The 20,055-nt window shown below is 39.7% G+C and overlaps 1 protein-coding gene and 1 long non-coding RNA gene across 5 annotated transcripts in view; one reads left to right on the top strand and one right to left on the bottom strand.

Annotated features, from left to right (window-relative positions):
- ARPP21 (cAMP regulated phosphoprotein 21) overlaps positions 1–20,055 on the top strand; it is a 235,816-nt gene that overhangs the window by 43,912 nt on the left and 171,849 nt on the right. The window contains exon 1 of one of the 4 annotated variants that reach the window (XM_083577766.1): positions 5,872–6,160. The exons of the other annotated variants lie outside the window; for them this stretch is intronic. The gene's annotated coding sequence lies outside the window, so the exon portion shown is untranslated. Of the gene's footprint in view, positions 1–5,871; positions 6,161–20,055 lie in introns of those variants that run through there. 4 annotated transcript variants of the gene reach the window in all.
- Positions 18–20,027, bottom strand: LOC310745662. The gene is made up of 3 exons (XR_014540291.1): positions 19,729–20,027; positions 1,840–2,035; positions 18–132 (listed from the first exon to the last, which is right to left on the bottom strand). It is a non-coding gene; the product is annotated as an uncharacterized lncRNA (long non-coding RNA).

Raw genomic sequence — 20,055 nt, 5'->3', positions numbered from 1 at the left:
GAAGCTTACAGCTAAGGAACTGGGCTGTTGCTTCAAATCAACATGCAAAATTCAGCTCTCGCCGAATCAAATAACTGTGAAGGCTCCTCCCGCCCCCTGTTCTGCCATGGCAGCTGCTGTTGGTGGTCCTTCCTGCGGCAAAAGAGAAAGTCCAGGCAATATTTGTGGAACGCAATAGCTGATAAACTCACCTAACATGGAGACCTACTTTCCCTCTGTTTCCTTTAGTGTCAAAAGTGTGTCCAGAAGTGTAGCCTCAGCTTCCACTCCTGAAAGAAAATTGCTAAGTCATTCCAATTAGGCTGGGATTTGCACCATTTTTTCCATGTCACTCCTTCTCTATGACATTTCAGCTTTTCTTGCCAAGCTCCCCACTTAGGGTTCTTTTACTTACGCACAGTGGCATCGCCACATAGATCCGATTTGATACATAGTGCTCTGCTGTCATACGTTCCATGCTTGGATGGAATCATCCATGTAACTAATTCAAGAAGGAGAAATAACCAGCTTCCTATCGAGCAAAGCAGTTCCGACAGACACCAAACAGTGTGGGATGTGAAACACAGATAGCAGTGAGATACAACATTCCTAGAGTGGACATGAGAAGGGATGTTTGCTCCAGCCAGTAGAAAACTTCCTATTTCCTCCTGGGCTGGGGCAAACTTCCTCTGCATGTGACTAGAGGTGGACGTGACCTTACCTGTCCAGGTGATGAAAGGACCAGGCACACAGCCCTCCTCCTCTCTCTTTGACTCCATTCCTTGCAGAAGCAACAATGCTTCTAGCCAACAGAGCACAAAGGGACTATCTCCTTATGGGATAGATTCCACTTGTATGTACTTCTATAACTAAGTCTACCTTCAAGGATCCATCTGTGAACTGAATGTGTGAGTAAACTTCTTTTATACTTTTTACACAAGATTGTGTCATGTCTATTCTTTTTCAGGGCGAGTAAAGGGGTTTACGGGACGTGGGTGGCACTGTGGTCTAAACCACAGAGCCTAGGGCTTGCCGATCAGAAAGTCGGTGGTTCAAATCCCCATGACAGGGTGAGCTGCCGTTGTTCAGTCCCAGCTCCTGCCAACCTAGCAGTTCGAAAGCATGTCAAAGTGCAAGTAGATAAATAGACACCACTCTGGTGGGAAGGTAAACAGCGTTTCTGTGCACTGCTCTAGTTGGCCAGAAGTGGCTTAGTCATGCTGGCCACATGACCCAGAAACTGTCTGTGGAAAAACGCTGGCTCCCTCGGCCTATAGAGCGAGATGAGCGCACAACCCCAGAGTTGTCCGCAACTGGACCTAATGGTGAGGGGTACCTTTACCTAAAGGGGATTACCGGGAATCCTATATTGAGAAGCTTAAACGAGCTTGCAACAAGCTAACTGCTGTGTATTTAAAAGGGCAATGTTAGAATCTTCTAAGTTATAGAACTTGCTAGTGCAAGTTAGGAAGGATATTATTAAACAATATATCCTCTCCTGCCTCCTTGAACATTCCCAGAAACAGAAATGGGGGGGAAGCATACTTAAAAACAAACAAGCAATGAGGATGAGTGGGGCTTCTTCTTCTTCTTTTTTTTACATTTCAGGAATAACATCAAAAATGATGCTATTTTTCCTATTAGTTTATTCATGGTGCTATACAGGTACCTGTAGAGTTTTGTTATCCTCTCCCCCCAATTCATATTCCATTTTATCTTTCTTCATTTGTTTTCTTTTTCTGCATTGGAAGCAAGTATTTTCAACATATAATGGGTTTGGCTACATATTGTTACAATATAATGTTCTCTTTTTTTAATGAAAATTAAAATGAGGGTGGGGAAATTCTACCCAGAACTTACCTTCTGCAAGAGAATATTCACCTTCAGCAGAGAATATTCAGAATGTTCAGAATGTTCTACATTCAGCAAAGAATATTCAGAGCAGCACCAATGGAAATTCTCTTAGCTTCGTCTCCATGTGTTTCAGCTGAGTTGAACCATTTGCATTGGCCTTCCCTTCCGCTTTTGGCAGAATTTGATGGATTTACATCCTCACCTAAAACAGATTTGCATCTTCACCTAAAGCAACATGCAATGCAAATTCGTAGGTTCCTGCTCAAGTCCTGATAAGCAAGATATTTCAAAGAAAAATGAAGAAGCTCTGATAGGGATTGAGAAATTCCTCGGTTGAGCTCTGCTGCTCCCAACTTTCACCTGAGTTTAAGGGAAGAGGCATTTGGAGGTTCCAGATCAAATTAAACATGTCAGGGATTTTTTTTGGGGGGGGGGAGTAAAAGCGGTTCAGTGCTGGTGACCTTTCAGAACCTTTAAAATGAATTGCTGGCGAAATCTTTTAACAGACTGTGGCTCAAAACTGAAGATAAGTTAATTTAAGGAAATTTGGGGAAGTTTCCTTTCCTTTCCTCCTCCCTACAGCCACTTGCACCCCCTCTGAAAGGTCTGTCTGAAAGATCAAGGGATCCCCTTAAACCATTTATTTTGGGCATCAGGGTTTTCTTTGTGAGGGTGGAATTGCTCAAAATCAGGGTTGGATTCTAAGTTAAAGAAGTTCACCTAAGCCCCCATTGCCATGTTCCATATGGTCTTGGAGAGGAGGGGCACAGCTGGTTGCAGTGGGGGGGGGGGGAGCTTGTTTTCCTTGAGTTTCCTTAAGTTACTTTGTCTTAGGATCCAGGTCATTGATACGTAGAAAGGCAACAGATGGAGCAGTTCTGCAGTCATGAAAAGGACTGTCTGTGTTAAACTTCTGCAAAGCTTCCAACTCCTAGAGATTCTATAAGGTAAAATGGGAGAGTTGATACTGGCAGTCTAGGTTGAAATGACCATCATATTATGTACAATAATTTCAGTCACCAGTTGCAGTAGCAACAGGTTGGGGTTTTTTCTTGCAATAGCTATCCACTGTGAACAATGCGCGGTTTTTACGAAAGCTTTATAATAAGCATTTGGCGAGCAATTAAAAACTGCCAGCCAAGCATTAAAGGACAGCTTTGAAACTGACAAGATCAAATAAGTATAAAGGAGAGTGCAATCCCTAATTAAAAACAGACAGTGTAAAATTTGTATTTGCCCAGAACGGTACGAGAGAATCATTGTAATCTCTTATGACAGATGCTACAATAAAGGTGACATTTCCTATCTTAACTTTCCCAGAGAATACTTAGTGTTGCAGAGTACTCAAAGCACAAAGGTGCTATCTCAAATACGGATATGATGGCAGTTCATTATTTTGGAATTGAATGAGAATTGATCTAGGAGCAACTGCTCAGCCCACAATAAGTAGCTCAAAGCTAATGACATTTATGCTTCAGGGTGGTCAAAGCCCTTGGCATTCAGTATCTCAGTTATCCTTACAACAATCCTCTGATGTAGGCCAGTATTATCATCCTCACATTTGTTTGTTTGTTTGTTTGTTTGTTGAGTTTAAATTTATATTCCGCACCTGACTCCAAAGGAACCCAGGGCAGCAGGACAGTTTGAGAAGGGATGGGCACGAGACAGCGTGGTTTGGCTCATGCCACCTTATGAATGCCTTGCTGAAGCAAACATTCAGCTCAGGACCTCAGCTCACATTATTGTCCATTGCACTTCCTGCATCTAGTCATGGCTGGTATGGTTCTGAACAGGGCCGTCTTAAACATATCCGGCGCTGTGGTGCAAAGTCATGGTCCTCTTTTCCCAGGACACGTCCTCTGTTTTGAAATGAGAGTCATCATAGCGATCCATAGTTAAAAGCAGAAGTCGGCAAATGTGTCCTCTTTTTTCCTCTTCAAAATATGGCAACAGAGAGGAGTCAGCATCTTCCCCTTTATCTCAGGCAGCAAAATATGTTGGGCAAGCCTAGGTAGCTTCTGACAGAAAGGTAAGGACAATAGAGCACACAGATAGCCCTTAACAGCCACAGAGTTTCTGTGCTGAATCAAGAGTCACATCAGAACTTAGGCAAGGAGAACAGTATCTTCACTTCCTGGGGCAAAAGAGTTAATGAAATATAGGCATACATGCAGATTTGGGCTGAATGTTCTGCTGTACAGAGGATGAGCAATTATTAGTCCTAAGCTATTAATTTGCAGCCTTTGGTTAGCTTGTTGTGCACCTGCATAATGTCTCAGCCAAAATGCATTTAAAAAGCACCTTTCCATAACTGCATAATGCTTGGGGTGTGGAAGAGGAAGAAGAAAGAGACCTGAACAAACTGTTCTTTATGAAGAGGAGTTAACAATCATTGATCAAACAGTTCAAGCCACCTGTTGTAGCTTTGTTCTTTACAAGTTCACAAGAAAACCGAACAATCCTTACTTTTAATATTTCCCTTTGGTTCAATAGTTTTGCTCCTCAATTCCCCACCTCCATTTGACATTCCAAGATTGCATTATTGAGACCTCACATGGGCTGGTTTGTTTTCTCAGCAGGTCCATTTAATGACTTGTCATTCATCAGGAAATCCTTTCAAATAGCATGATTGATCCTAGCTTGCCTTGATTAAATTATTAATTTTTTTCCCCTTACCCCAGAAGAGTTGGGTTAAGATGTTTTTGAAAGGATGGTATTTTCCTGTCTTTATCTTACTTAGTTCAGCTAAGGACAGATTGGTAGTTTTGCTAAAGGTCAGGTATTGTTACTTGGTTTGGAAGAAAAAATGTCTAGCCCTGTTGCAGGGGATGGTAGATACAAGTCATTTCCAAGAGTGTGATCTCTGGAAGAGGAAAGAGAGGGTGGGTGATTGGAATCAGCCATCCAACAGTGATCAAAACTATGTATACTACCCTAGGTACTGTATGAAATATGGGGATCTGGCTACAGGAAATACATACGTTTGCAACTTTTTACAAAGTGAGTCGAAGCCAAAGGAATGCGTGTGTAACAAGAACCACACAAAAACCAGGGCTGTTAATTGGCAATTTGCCTTTTTCAATGTGCAGACTACAACTGAGTAGTCTTTTGAATCAACTGGATTTTTATTGTATAAATTGGAATCTGTCTCTGGAAAGGACCTTGATTCTGACACACTTGACAAGATAAATCTAAGTCAGTGAGCCACTGTTGTGATGAAGGCTGAAGTAGGATCCTAGAGACATGGTACCTAGCATCAAGGCCTGTGAATTATTCCCAAAATGTGGCTTGCCAAAGTTGGGCAGATGCAAATAATCTTACTTCAGTACCTAAACATGCTTATTGAACCCAATGGTTTTGACTCAACTTTGGCTAACTTAGGGTACTGGTCTGCTTATTTTCTGTTTCCTCTCAGGAACTAACATGCACTTTGGAACATCTTTTTGGAAACAGAAAGGTACAACCAATACAGTATGAATTTGTCAAGGAAAATTAATTGATTATGAAACTTTGGAGAGTGGAACAAGGAACTGAAAAGCACATGTCTTATGAGCCAGAAGTAGCTCGCCATACTTATAAGCATAATGCTTGTTCACTCTTTGTATTGAATGCAGGCGCAAGCTGTTGTCTACCTGTGTACAAGTGTTTGTGTGAAAGGGTGTATGTTTGTTGTGTTGTACATCTCAACTGTTATGTACATACCTACATAAACTATACACCTGTTGAATGCTACATGTGGGCAATTGTACAAGTGTACAGCTCAACTATGTGTACATAGGTACACAGATTGTACTCTTGTTGAACGTAACAGGTGAACACCCCTTCTTATGCACAAAGGTTTAATTTTCCTTTCCCCAATACCTACATGTGTGCAAATAATGTATTCATTTGTAAATCCCTCATCCTTCTCTCTTTTCTTTCCACCCACTTCTTTTCCTTCTCGATCTCTTAAGCAGGCCAGCAGTAGCATCTGTTAGCATTAAGATATAATACAGCAGTTTTCTTAGTCTAAGGCCCTGTAGCGTATTTGTTAGTAGCAAGGAGACAGGATTTTCCGTCTGCATGATCTATAATGCTCTTCTCTTAATTTAAGATGAAAGGACTATTTTTGGACACTACCAATGACTCAGAATATAGAAGAAGCAATTGTGTAACAGATGCATAACTGAAACCAAGCATTTGCAAACAGTAAGACATGCATCTTGTTTAGCTTGCCGAACACCTTGAATAAAATGAGCAGAGCTTCTGTTCAGCTGGTAGAAGATTTCTCCATTAGCTCCTCTGAAATCAATTCAGATTGTGTACTTGCGCAACTTTTCTTTTGAAGGTAAGTGGTATGTATGACTTTTATCAGGAAAAGAGTTACTGCAATGTGATGTGTAGTCTGCATTATTTCCAGAGAGGTGAGTTTTTCTTGGAGCTGCATGAGCATGTGATGTTGTTGGCTTAATCGACAACCCAAACAACACCAGCACCTCTGCACTGAATTCCCAGTCATTGTGGCAGATTAGCCACATTGGCAAAATTATTTGTATTATTTGCCACTTTCTGATTATAGTATACTGATATATTTACCAGCCCCTCCAGGTTGAGAATCCATTTGTCCATGTATTGTGTGTTTTCATTGAGGAGTGTGTCTTTTTGTACTTGTTAATTGATCTCCTAGTTTTATGTATTGGTAGAAGAAAGAAAGCCTGCATTGCTAGAACAGCTATGAAGCCTACTAGCAATTTCAAAATGACACATTTGGCCAAGTTATCCTGAAGGTCTGAAACCATTTAATTGGGAGGAATCCCCTTTGAATTCAATGTGACTTATTTCTGAGTAGACATGATGCCACAGTTAGTCATTTGCCACAAAGCTAATGCAACTGGTTTGTATGTGTGCATATGCAAATCTGGTACATATGTTTTACCTCTTTGATGCACAGGTTCAGAATTTTCAGTTTGATAAACATCAAGCTTTCTAGAAAACCTGCTTGCTTGCAATATTCACTAAATTGTTCTATTTTACGATAGTGTTGATTTCCACCCCCACTCCCCATTCCTTATTGTTTTATTCTTTTAAAAATCTTGGAGTCTTAGGACAAAGGCAAGATATAAGGTGTTTTAAAATAAACAAATAAACAAAATAAAATAATGAATACTTATCAGTTGATAAATAAAATATATTTAGATTTTGATAGGGAACACATCAAAATTTGAATGCATGCAATAGATGTAATGGGTTTCAATCCTGATAAGAGATAAGCATTCTTGTTTGGATGTCCTGATGATCTCAGATCAGTTGTTCAGCCTGTTCTGGATGGAGTTGCACTCCCCCTGAAGCAAATGTTTCTGCAATTTGGGAGTTCTCCTGGACTCAATTCCACACCCAGATGCTCAGATAAAGCATATCTTTCATCAGCTCTATCTTGTACACCAATTGTGCCCTTCTCAGAAGAAATGAAACCTGGTCCCAGCAATTCATGCTTTTACTACCTCCAGGGTAAATAGCTGCAATGTCCTTTATGTGTGGCTGGCCTTGAAGACAGTAATGAAGCTGCTATTTGTCCCAGAATGTGGTTGATGGTAGTTATCCACTTGGATCATATTATACCCATGCTTAGTAAGTTTTCCTGGCTAGGCTTCTGCCAGTCGAAATTAACATCTAAGAATCCATGTAATAGGGTTTACTCCCTTTATCTATACAATCTCATGGGTTTCTGCAAAGAAATCATAATATTAATGCCAATGTTTTTAGTCTTCCTTTGAGGATTAAGTTTTCTGCAGCAATTTTCTTTTCCCCCAGGTACTCTGCAAACAATCTATGTCCTTCAATCTATGTAGGAAGAGTTTTTTTGGTTTGTTTTTTGTTTTCTTGGGGTATTTTATGTAGTTTGGGTTCTCCTCATTTTGTATTTTTATTTTGTGAACCACCCTATGATCATCAGATAAAGGGTGATATACGGAATGTCAGAAACTGCTTGCAAAAATGTGTATATAAGGCAAAAAAATGCACTTGAATGCTGATGAATTTCATAAGGACTTTCAAATGATGTGGAAAAAGAAGAAACTGGCATTTGCCCATCACTGGCTGTGAGCCTAATACACAATGCCCCCCCCCCCACAAACAAACTGGTTTCAGCAACCCCTTACAAAACAGGGCGGGTTTCCTTAGAACAGCTTTTTCCCTTACATTTTTCTTCTTACCCAGATCACCCCATTATTCATTTTCTTCATTACATGTCCCCACAGATCTCAATTATTACTGAACGAAGGCACATTTGGGGACATACTTGAGAGGACAAATACTTTGTGCTAAAGAGCTTCCATAGCACAATGAAAATAATGCAATCTAATGACATTTTATTGAAGACTATGCAAGATGCATAGTGAAGCTTGCAATTCTGCATGCACAGATCTGTGTTTCTAGACACTCACACAAGCAATCCTTCCCTCAAATACAACTCTGGGGAGCCACCAGAGCTCTTGTAGCAAAACATCCCATGCCATGTTCAGTTTCTCTTACTCTGTGCTTGACGGCTGGTATCTGTTGTAGGTGCAGAAGCTGATGGGGATTCTTCACCTTTAAGAGTTATGTAGTAAAAGGTGAAAGATTTATACAATCTGAGGAGAAGCCAGAGTATGGAACCTTGGAACATATTTTCATGCTTGGTGGGAATGCAAAATTGTTTATATGTTTTGGACCAGGGTCTTCTATATCACATCCAAAATGGTTAAAACAACCTCTCTCGCCAAACCCAGCCTTAGCCCTGCTTTCATTAAACCCAGATTCCAACCCTACTATCCAGCAGAAAGATTCGATTCCCCCCCCCCTCTTTCTACTGGTAGCCACATGTCTAGTGATAGCATCTCACTGGAAATCCCAGGCGGAGCTACCGCTTGAGATCTGCTTCCATAATATTTGGGACATAGCTAATTCAGAATGACTAACTGGGCTTAGAAGAGTTGCAAATTGGATTATAAAGGAAAATACCTTGATGAAACCTGGTCTTCCCCTCTTTTCATACGTAAGGGGGGGGGGGAATAAAGCTCTCCCACCAGCCCCACATCCCTGTCAGTGGGGAACCTATATGGACTGCTAATGTTTTAAGACCATGTAAAATGACACCATAAACTTAATGCTATGTTGCTTTCTCTGTGGAGACTGTATTGTATAATAAAAATTATAAAATGGTGGGGGGGGGGGTTAAGTAGAAGAGGGAGTTTCAGGAAGTGTAGTTGTGAGACAAGATTGAAATTTTCTCATTGGCACAGTTATCAAAGGTGCAAGAGCCTAATCCACTTTTCCCAGTTATGATGTAAACTTCATGCAACTTGAGTGCAAACAAGTTCTAGTTTCAGACTTTTTGAAGAGGCTTTGCACAATGCAAATTTGAGATTTCAGGGTTTCCCGGAGTATCTTAATCTCTCTGCCTTCTATTCTCTTCTACTACTAATCAATATATTTTATATGTCTTTCAAATTCCAGCTTTCTGACTGACTTGGAGGTATCTTAACCATTGCAGAGTGCTTACGAACTCCGTATTTGGGGGAGAAGTATTTCTGCAAATTTTCTGTTTCCAGACTTTTATAGAAATCAATGTCTGCAAGACTTCAGCTTTCCTGGAAGCTGAAAACATTGTAGCTGTTTTTGCAGCGCAGTCTGAATCCCCCATCTTGATGGATAAGTGCAAATATTCTCCATGTCAGATTTTTCTAGTAATGCTGCACCAAATTTTAGGGCTTACCGAGACGTGGATTTTGACACCTTTCGTATTCATGCAGTAGGCTAGCTCTGCCTGGGAAATTAGGGTGTTCTGCCAGCTCTGATGTGTGCCATAGCATTGTAAATGTGATTGAGTTCCTACGGCAGAGTAAAACATGGGACAGGTGGCATTCTCTAACATATAAATCTGTTTAACTGCCTAACCACAATGGCTTTGTTCTGCCTCCACTGTTGAAGGCAGAAGGCTTCTGAATACCAGTTGTTGGAAACCACAGGAGGTGAGAGTGTTGTTGTGCACAGGAGGCAAAATTGGTTGGGTTTCATGCATCCCAGAGGAATCTGGTTGGCTACTGTGAGAACAGGATTCTGGACCAGACGGACCAAGTGGCCTGATCCAGCAGGATATTCTTATGCTCTTGTTTTGCACAGCAATGCACAGCAAAATACTTTTGGGCATCTCCCTGGATCAGTTTTATACTTTTACTAGCTTGTTATTTTGACTGTTGAGGTGAGTGCAAATGGGAGCCTTGTATAATACAATGACTGCTGTATCCAATATGACATGTGAAGGGTTTTTACACGGGTATAACCATGTCCCCAAGTGCAACCTTTGCTTTTCTCCCCATCCAAGTGAATGGCAACCATTCTTAACTAAAAGGAAACTGTCAGGCAAAATTAAACGTGTTAAGAATAGGCATTATTGCTTTGTGCGCTACTAATTTAGAGAAATTTCCATTTCTCCTGGGAAGCCGTTTGATATATATTTGTTTTCAATTAAATTAGCATATATACTGCTTTAAAGAGATTTGATATATCTCTGTGTTTGGTGATTTTCCTGAGGAGAAACGTACCCACTTCTTCTTCTTCCTTTATTTAATTTACAACTCTGCGAGGGGCTCAGATTGTGGGCACATTACGAAGAGGTATTAATGTAGGCTAAATCATCACGAGCTTTTGTGCGTCAGAAAGCTAAAATCCATCTGCCTTATATCTGGGGTAGTGGAGAGAGCGAGAAAGGAAGAGAATGTTATGAGTGAGATGCAAAACCTTATAATTAAAGAAGCATGTAAATAATAATGGAAGTCATTAGTGCTATTCAGTTTGAAAGAATGTTACAAATATAATTGGAGCATTAAAATGAAAATCCATTATGACAAAACATTCATGATACAGGAGAGTGAAAATGTGTGACTTTTATTTTGATAAATGTCAGTTCTCCCCATCTCTAAGGCACCACTAGTGAAAAGTAAAACAAAATTTAACTTAATTTAAAAATGCCCTAAACAGTTTCATTTTATGTTTTTAATACTTTTTGTTGCATGCTACTTGGGAATTTCATTGATACACTTGAAAGAGTTTTGCACTTGTGAACCTAAGATGACTTGTGGATCCAGAAAGTTTAAGATTTATTGAATGGAAGAGCAGATATGAAAAGTTTGCACACAGAGGAGATATTGTTTTATGGCTCTGTGATTCAGTGGCATAGTGCAACATGCAGTGAGACAGTCTTAGCTTTATTAAATCTCCTGTCTCTTTTAGTTGTGCCTCCTTGGATGCTTCCTTCTTCTTTAAAAAACAAGAAATAAAAAGGAAGGGTGGCAGAAGAGGAAGAAAATGATTTAGCAATTATGGAGGAAATTATATGATGCTAAAATTACACCGTGTTCAGCTATTTGAATGGAGGGACTTGCGCCTTGAAAGGGCTGTAATTTTAGGGTGTGAAAAAATGTAGATTACAAAACAAAGGGAAAATTTAAATATGTCTAATGGATAAGGCAAAGTTGGGGGGGAAGCAGCAGCTGGAGGAAATTTTGAGGCAATTAGGGGTAAAGGAAATGTGTTATTGTTGAGGGCACTGAGTTGATAAATAAGGCTGCTTGGCAGTCAGGTTTGAGGGCCCAGTGGCAGCAGAAGCTAAATATCCCTCCTTCGGTGAACTGTGTTGTGCTTTCATGCCAGTGTCCTTTGGTGCTAAACGGATGAAAATTTAAGATTAGCAACAGTTCACTCTTTATGGAAACTCCTTTATAACAGATGAGCATGAATATGAGTCTCATGCCAAACTTCATGAGCAAAAAAGTATGAACTGACAGACAGATACCGATCAAGTCCATCTTTGTGTTGAACTCTTTGGAATGAGGGTAGCAGGAGAAGTCAGGCATTCGGAATGTCCTCTATGGCTACAGAATGACTAGGGCAGCTTAATTTGCTTGTTAAGAGAAATGGGAAACATTCTGGGAAGAATGGAAAATATTATACAACCCTAGCAAAAGGGGGAATATCTGCAACAGTAATTATCTACGGCTGGTTAACCCATGCTTACACATCATCTGATCTCTGTATATTCAGTTTCTAGATACTTGGTGTTAGGTAGCCAATGCTGTGAAGTAACCAGGTTTGAAAAGTTTTGTGCTCAAATCAATGGAAGGTGATATCTGTGATTACCCTTTCACACATTCGATATATTGTGGTTAACAATATTAAGTGATGACTATGCAAGTGTGAAGTAACAGTTTGAACCAGATTTAAAGGGCTCAGGAAAGCAATTCACGTCACAAGGCAGGCAGGATCACCTATGTACTAGCTCGTCCATAAATCAACACGTATAATCCAGACCAGAATTTGTCAGCCTTGCGAAGTAAATTTTCTGTTGGGTAATCCCAGTAGAATAGTCAAATAGCTCCGTACGTTTCAAGCAACCAAACCAAGCCAGATGCTCCAAAGCACTAGGGACATCAGACAGTCGAAACTAGTTAAATGATTTACTGTGTTTCAGCTATATAGTAACTTATCTTAAGTTTTTTAAAAGGAGGAAAGTCCTATCTTTGTAGGCAGGAATTCAAAGGAAGCCATTTATTTGGGTTCCAAGAAGAGCTGAGAGACAAATGCAGGATGCAATGGGTGGCATCTAGAAGAATCCAGATGAAGGTGAAAAGTGGAAAAATAAAGGCAAAATAAAAACAGCACCTGGGAACAAGCAAGAATAAAAGGCAACATATGTTCAAAATGGTTTATGGGCCATATCCCCAAATGTCCACAAACAGCTTCAGAACTGAAGGAGAGACAAGTTCAAAGCAAGAAATCTCTTCTTTTTTAAAAAATAAAAACAAAAGGCAAACGAACAAAACTCTATGGGAAGAACACGGAGCTCACAAAAGCCCAAAAATTAAGCAAAGAAACGGAAGTGAGTTCTTCCATGGAGTACAGTCTCTTTTTGATCTTCTTTGACACTCTAAAGTTTCTGAAATTTTATTGGTCCTTTTCTCTCTCTTTTATTGGTCCTTTTCTCTGTTGGTCATGGGACAGACTTGTGCAGAAACAGTTTTGTGTTGTTTTAGGGACAGACAGGAAGAGTCATGAAAGTCACCAGCGCTGCTAGCCACATAGAGAAACAAACCTTGTACTTTCTTCACACAAGTGCATTGTCTAAACTCATCTAAGGCCTTGTCAGCCAGCAAGAAAAACACTAGTGCCCCTCAAGACAGGCGTTCAGGAGTATGTCCATTTTGAGCCAAAGTCTCTTGACCAAAGTTTTCTTCCATTCCATTCTGGGGTGATCATCTTCACCATCCACACAGATGTATCCTCAACCCAATTTTGCTGATTAATACCTCTTATAGCACAAACTTAACTATTTGTACTGAACTCATAAGTAAGGCCCAGTGACTTCAACTGGCCTTAATTCCAGGTAATAAAGGTTTGATGATGCAGCCCTAGTTTCGCTGGAGACAGAAGGTGGCTTTTGGTGTGACAAAACACAGAAGCCTGAGAAACTCATGCTTCCTCTCACCACAACTCCATATCTTACTCAAAGCTGAGAAATATGCATATATTCACTGGGAAGGTTCATGTTCTCACCCTACATCCTGACTACATATGGAGAAGAAATTCAGAGGATCCACATTCCAGAGTGGAAGCACATAATCTCCCCAAGAGTGGCAGCACATCACCATGTGCCATCACCCCCTGGGGATTTGTGCAGTACATAATAGGATCCTCACTTTCCAGCTAATATCAAGAAGAAACACATCTTATACAATTAGAAACATGAAGATTTTAAGGATTTTAAAAGGATTATTCCCTTAACATTTGTGCAGGGATGGAACAGACCAAACCCGCCTAGGAACATTTATGAAAGGTTCAGAAGACATCTTAAGTCTGTTTCACCCATGCATAGCCCAGTTACACATTTATATCTCCCAGCTTCAGGCAAATTATGAAACTATGATGTGGGGAAGCATCACAACCAGAGAAGGCTACAAAGCAAGCAAGCAAATACATATCATGTCATAAATTGTAATGACATTTTAATGACATTTTCAAGTTGGCAAGTTGCTGAGCTGAGTCATGGAAAGAAGGTAATACTACAAGATCAGACCAGGGGTTTTTCCCTCATCCCACTTCTGCAGAATAGTATCACCTAAGATTATCACTGAGTTAAGGACAAATATTTGGGTCCAAATCCCCAAATCTGGTTTCTCAGCATCCGTATCAGTAACAGGAACACAGGAAACTGTTAGCTGTGAACACTTTTCTTGCACAATGCATAAATATCCCATTCTTACGGTGTCTTATAAATTGATGGTTTCAGAAAACCTAAGTACAGTTTTCATTCCAATACTTTACAGTTCTTTGGACAGAATTCAACACCCTTTTGCAACAATAGTTAATAATACCTTGAGGAACAAACAAGAATGTTACTTTTCTAGGACCAGGGCAGAAAATAATATACTTGATTTTCTTTCATATCAATTCTCATTCGTAGACTGGTTTTATCCAGAGTCACAGTGATGACCACTATTTGAACTGCTTTGTGTTCTGCTAAGCAAACAAACCAGAAGCCTTTTTGTTTTCTAGGACTAAGAGGGTAATGTTTAATATAATGCTCAATATTAATTTTAATTTATTTATTAAAGCAAATTATTGTCAGAGGTTCCTTGTTGATTTAAGATTAATCATATTGGTCTCTGATGTGATATACAGTTGAACAGTGTTTTTTCTATAAAAAAAATGTTTCCCAACTCATATTGAAATACTGCCCCTCAATGAGGCCAAACTTAGATTCACAAAATGTTTAGGGATATGTGTACCCCAGCATCCCCCCAAAAAAGCACTGCTATTGAGCCATTATAAGGCAATTCTATGGTAGCAATGTTACATTTGTAAGCTTTTTTACCTAATAGTTTGTCTTTCAGCTAATATTATTTTACTCCAATTAACATTAAAGTATTTGTTTCTTAACTGCCTTGATCTTCCTTACAAAAATAATTCAAAAAGTATGACACAGGTATTTTAAGTGCTCTCTTTTTATTGTTTTTTTAAAAAATATGTGACTAATGTAACAGACTTCAACCTCAAGAATTTATCTGTAGCTTGGAAAAATGTTTTCTCTAGAAGTATGAATCATCCCCCCCCCCCCATATGTGGCAAAACGTTTCATGGGCAAGCGTCAAATTCATGATAATGTTCATTGGAAATGGGGGATAAAATGTTTTCTGGCAAATGACCTGTGGCCAATGTAGCATGTGATTATTCCTTGATAGACACCCACAAATATAACAAGACCTTGTGCGTATGACATTTTACTATGCATTCACAAGGTGCAGATCATCATCATCCTCGTGGGAAGTTGTAACGCCAACAGGAACTTACACCTAGCTGTGGCAGCATCCTAACGATTTGGTTTTTTCAACCTACATTTATCACTTGCAGGCATGACAGATGTTACTGCAGTCTCCATATTTTTAAAATAAAAAATAAAAAAGAGGATTCCATACTAATAAATACCATCTCGCATCACCTGGCTAACAAATTTTATTTTCAATTTCCCAATCTCAAACTTAACAATAACAAAGTTGCAATTTGACACCAGTACTTCAATGGCTGTTTCTTCTTCAGCACTTTATTACAGCACAATCACATTTCCCAGAGTCCTAAAAAGAGGTTTAAACGACGCATGCTACGTAAGTTGGACCATTGAGCTGTTTCTTTGATCACAATAATTGTAGTGTGTAAAGCACATTTCAGTTAATATCTCACCACATTTTCTTAAGGCTAAGAACCCCAAAGAAGCGAATAAAATTAAAACACATACAATTTTCTTTTCATTTGTTGAAGGAGGGAAAATATCCCACCCCCAATGTAACACACTCATATTTTGCTTTCCTAAGCTTATCTGATTTTGTTCCAATGCAAAATTTATTGTCATTTCACCAAACGGGAAAGCAAAACAAATGGGAAACAATGAACAGTCATTAACCCATTATGTATTTTCTTGGAGAACTCTTTAACTGAAATATAGAAGAAGAAGAAGGAACTTAAGAGAGATTCAGAGTCATCTTGCATAGCACACTGTGGGGCTGGATCGAGACACATCAAAAAAAGTGTTTCAGGAAAATGCGTTGTAAACCTGGAAGTAGGAAATCACATTGGCAAAAGACAGAACTCCACAGCGCCATCTGGTGCCACAGCGTTTTAACGCATATAAAACGCTTTTTCTTTACTAAGGTAGCTGAGTCCTGGGTTGTTTTATTCATCTGTAAAGTGACATTTTGAAACTTTGGGAAATTATCTTTAAAATGATATAGAACATGTTAACTATATATGAAAATGAAAAATGAGGTTGACATTTTCATGGAATTACCATATATACTATATGTATAGTGTTCAAAGAGCTTTGCATACATTATTTTGGTCAGTTCTTACAATTGTAAAGTAATCCTTACAATACTTTAGAGAAGATAATTATTAATTGTCACTATAATGTAGCTATGGTATCGATGCTGCAAGACAGTGCTTTTACCTAAATCTAGCTAGTGAAATAATGGATGAGACAAGATTTTAATTATATATTTTTAAATTGCATTTTGGCTTTCAAGTTGGCTACACAGCATTTGACAACATCAGTCCCTCATTAATGTTAGACTTCTCTGCCTTGCATGCCATCCTCCATTAGAATAGCTTCGTGTGTGCGTTTATGTATGCTTTTGAGCATAAAAATAGCCAGCAGAAAAAGAGTTACACAGCTCCTTGCACCCACTACTGTTCTGCTAAAAATTGCAGGTCCTGGATTCATTAAATGCATTTTTGTGTAATGTATAGTTGCCTCCAAATTTTCCTAATGGTGGTGTTTTATTACAGAGCAATAATAATAATAAAAAGTTTGTAAGCTTTTATTGATTACTTAAAAATTAGGGCAACAGAGTGCAATCAGTTTGAGCAGTCAATCACTGAAAGTGTGAATGGCAATTAGACTTGCCCTGTGAAGTCATAACTGAAGTGGACCATAACAAAAGCCTCTTGGACTACAGAAGCATCCCTCATAGGTGCCCACCCAGATTCTGATTAAAGGCCTTCTTTGGCAGTCTGTTCCACTGCTCAGAACGATCTTCTAATTGTTTAGTATACATTTTCTATACATATAATTTTGAACCGATTCATTCATTCATCCTCATGCGCAACAGAAAACAAATCTGCTCATTGACCTAAGTGACATCCCTTCAAATCTTTGAAGATGACTATGTTATCAGCCATGTTCATAATCCATGCGCCTCCCCTCCCCATTCCTTCTGCCTTTTCTCATAGGACTTGCTATCCAAGTATCTCACCATCTTTGTCACTCTCCTTTTGACATATTCCAAGTTGTCAGCTGTGGTGCCCAGAACTGGACGCATTACTCCAGGTAACATTTGGCCAAAGCAGAATAGATTAGTGCCATTACTTCTTGTTACAGGGATACTATTATTCCTCTACACTGTTGATGCAGTCTAGAATTGCATTAGCCCTTTCAGCTACTGTGTTGCAGTGCTGACTCCTTTAGCTTATAGTCTATTGAAACCCCTAGATCTTTTTCCACATCTACTGCTGTCAAAACTCATCTTGTATTTGTACATCTGATTCTTCCTACCTAAATAAAGATTTTTAATTTATCTCTTTTTAATTCATCCTATTAGTTTTTGCCCCAGTTCTGCATTCTGTCCAAACCATCTTGAGCCTTGTTCCTATATTCCAAGACAGGGGTTCCCAAACTGTGGTCCACAGATCAGTTGCGGTCCATGAATTTCATTCAGGTGGTCCACAGTGTGTATGTGGATTTGTCTTTGAATATGAGAGATGGCATGTCCAGCACATTAAATATTCACTGCTTCTTTTATTTCTTATGTTGCATTTTATTGCACTGCAATTTTAATTCTGTAGAATACAATAAAATAGATAAGAAATAAAATAAGCAATAAAAGTGCATTTAAAATCATTGCTACAATTGCTACAACAGGCAAAAAAATCACTACATGGTCCAAGACCCTCAGCAATTTTCAAGTGATCTGTTGCAGGGGGAGTTTGGGAACCACTGTTCTAAGATATTGGATACCCCAATCCAGTTTGATGTCCTCTGCACAGTCCAGCTCAGTCCTGCTCTTTCACACCCAACCACCTTTTCCTGCTGCTGCTTCCCATAAGAACACAAAAGATCCAGTATGGAGAAAGAAAAGTCAGTGGTGTTATCAGGGCAAGACTTTGAGGGTGGAGGTCCAGATCCCCACTCAGCAGAAGTTTTTATTATAATCATTTATTATTTTATATACCACTTATACGCCAAAATGGCTTCTAAGTTGTTTGCAACAATAACATAAATCCATAACTAAACTACACAGTAACAACACATCCTTAACTAAAATATACAATAAAACAATTAAAAAGCACATGAATTACAACTGTTGAAAAACAGTTAAAACCATCAAATCACAAGTTCAATGGAATGCTTGTCTAAAAACCTATGCGTCTTCCAGAGCAGGTGGAATGCCAATACTGATTGAAAGGTAAAGGTAAATGGACCCCTAACCGTTAGGTCCAGTCGCAGGCGACTCTGGGGTTGTGGCGCTCATCTTGCTTTACTGGCCGAGGGAGCCAGCATACAGCTTCTGGGTCATGTGGCCAGCATGACTAAGCCGCTTCTGGCGAACCAGAGCAGCACACGGAAACGCCGTTTACCTTCCTGTTGGAGCAGTACCTATTTATCTACTTGCACTTTGACGTGCTTTTGAAGTGCTAGGTTGGCAGGAGCAGGGACTGAGCAACGGGAGCTCACCCCGTCGCGGGGATTTGAACCACCAACCTTCTGATCAGCAAGCCCTAGGCTCTGTGGTTTAGACCACAGCGCCACCCGCGTCCCACTGATGTGGCCTCTCTTATTTCAGCAGGGTGTCAGCAGTGAAAAAGGCCAGCTCCGTGTCACCACAAGCATCATCAGGCTGTGGCAAAACTAACCAGGTTCCATTAGCCGATTGTCGTGCCCTTACTGGACATGGAAAAAGACTACTTGTTTTGGATAACCTAGTCCAAGGTTATTTAAGGCTTTGCATGCAAGTAGCCAAACCTTTAAATTGTCTCGTGGTGAAGAAGCAGCCATTGCAGATGCCTTAGGCAGGTGCCCAAAATAAGCAAGCATTTTAAAAGAAGTGAAAATATAGTCCAAAGAGCTCTCCAGTGATACCATGAAGCCCATAGTCTAACATTATCTAACTAGGGGGAGTAGGTAGCAGGTGGAAAATGATAACGTTTAACTGGGAAATTATGTTATGTGGATGTCTTTTCCCACAGGGGGTGATGATGCTTGTAGCCCCAAGGGCAGGAGGGGGTAGCAGGCTGAGGAAGGCTACTTACAACATAAGCAAGGATTGTTTATGGTCACTTCTTTGTTGCAGTTTACCCACAGAAACAAGCCTCCTCAGGAGGTACGGTACATTAGTTAGTATAGGCCACTTTTGGTGTAGTTGGCTGAAAGCCTCCAATCACTTGAGGTGTACACAGTTTGCTAATCCACACTCGGTTGGGGGTCATTCTTGTACAAGACTGTTTGAAAGGCAGGTGTTGACTTCCAAGAATCCCACAGGGAGATTCCAATGACTTTTTTTTAAAAAAAAAGCTTCATAAAGGATGTAATTGCCGCCTCCTACTGCATTTATGTAGTTCCTTATTGGTTTGTGGTCTCCTGCATTTTTCTCAGCTTTGAAAAGCTGTGATCCTTCTGGAAACACACAATTGTAATATACAAATGTGTACATGTACAGAACACACACACACACACTTACATTTTACCTATTTATTTTTAGCAAACTTAAGAGCTATCAGAAACGTACCTTTCCTTCTGATTCATCTGGGCAGAAGAGGGTGAAAACATTTCCTTACCTTAGTGTATGCAATATGCCTGTTTCCTCTTTCTCGTTGCTGTGATGGGTTTAATAACTGCAGCTAGTGGTATTAAACGTTTCTGCCTCCTTTCCAATTATTCTAGTGGGGTGTGTTGGTGCGACAAGGCACTCACTAAAACATGCCGTTTCCCAGCAGCTGGCTCTCTGGGACTGCTGGAAATGATCTATAGCAATTAGATCTGGGGCTGCAACAGCTATAATTTTGTTACATATTAATATCCACCTAGCAAAAAAGAGGTGAATGCCCCTTCTTTGGCTGGGCAGAGAACGAGCGCTCTGGATTTATTCAGCTGGGCAAATAAGT

The sequence above is a fragment of the Podarcis filfolensis genome (genome assembly GCF_964270895.1).
Source record: "Podarcis filfolensis genome assembly, chromosome: 12".
NCBI classification, from domain to species: Eukaryota; Metazoa; Chordata; class Lepidosauria; order Squamata; family Lacertidae; genus Podarcis; species Podarcis filfolensis.
This window is presented reverse-complemented; position numbering and strand designations above follow the sequence as displayed.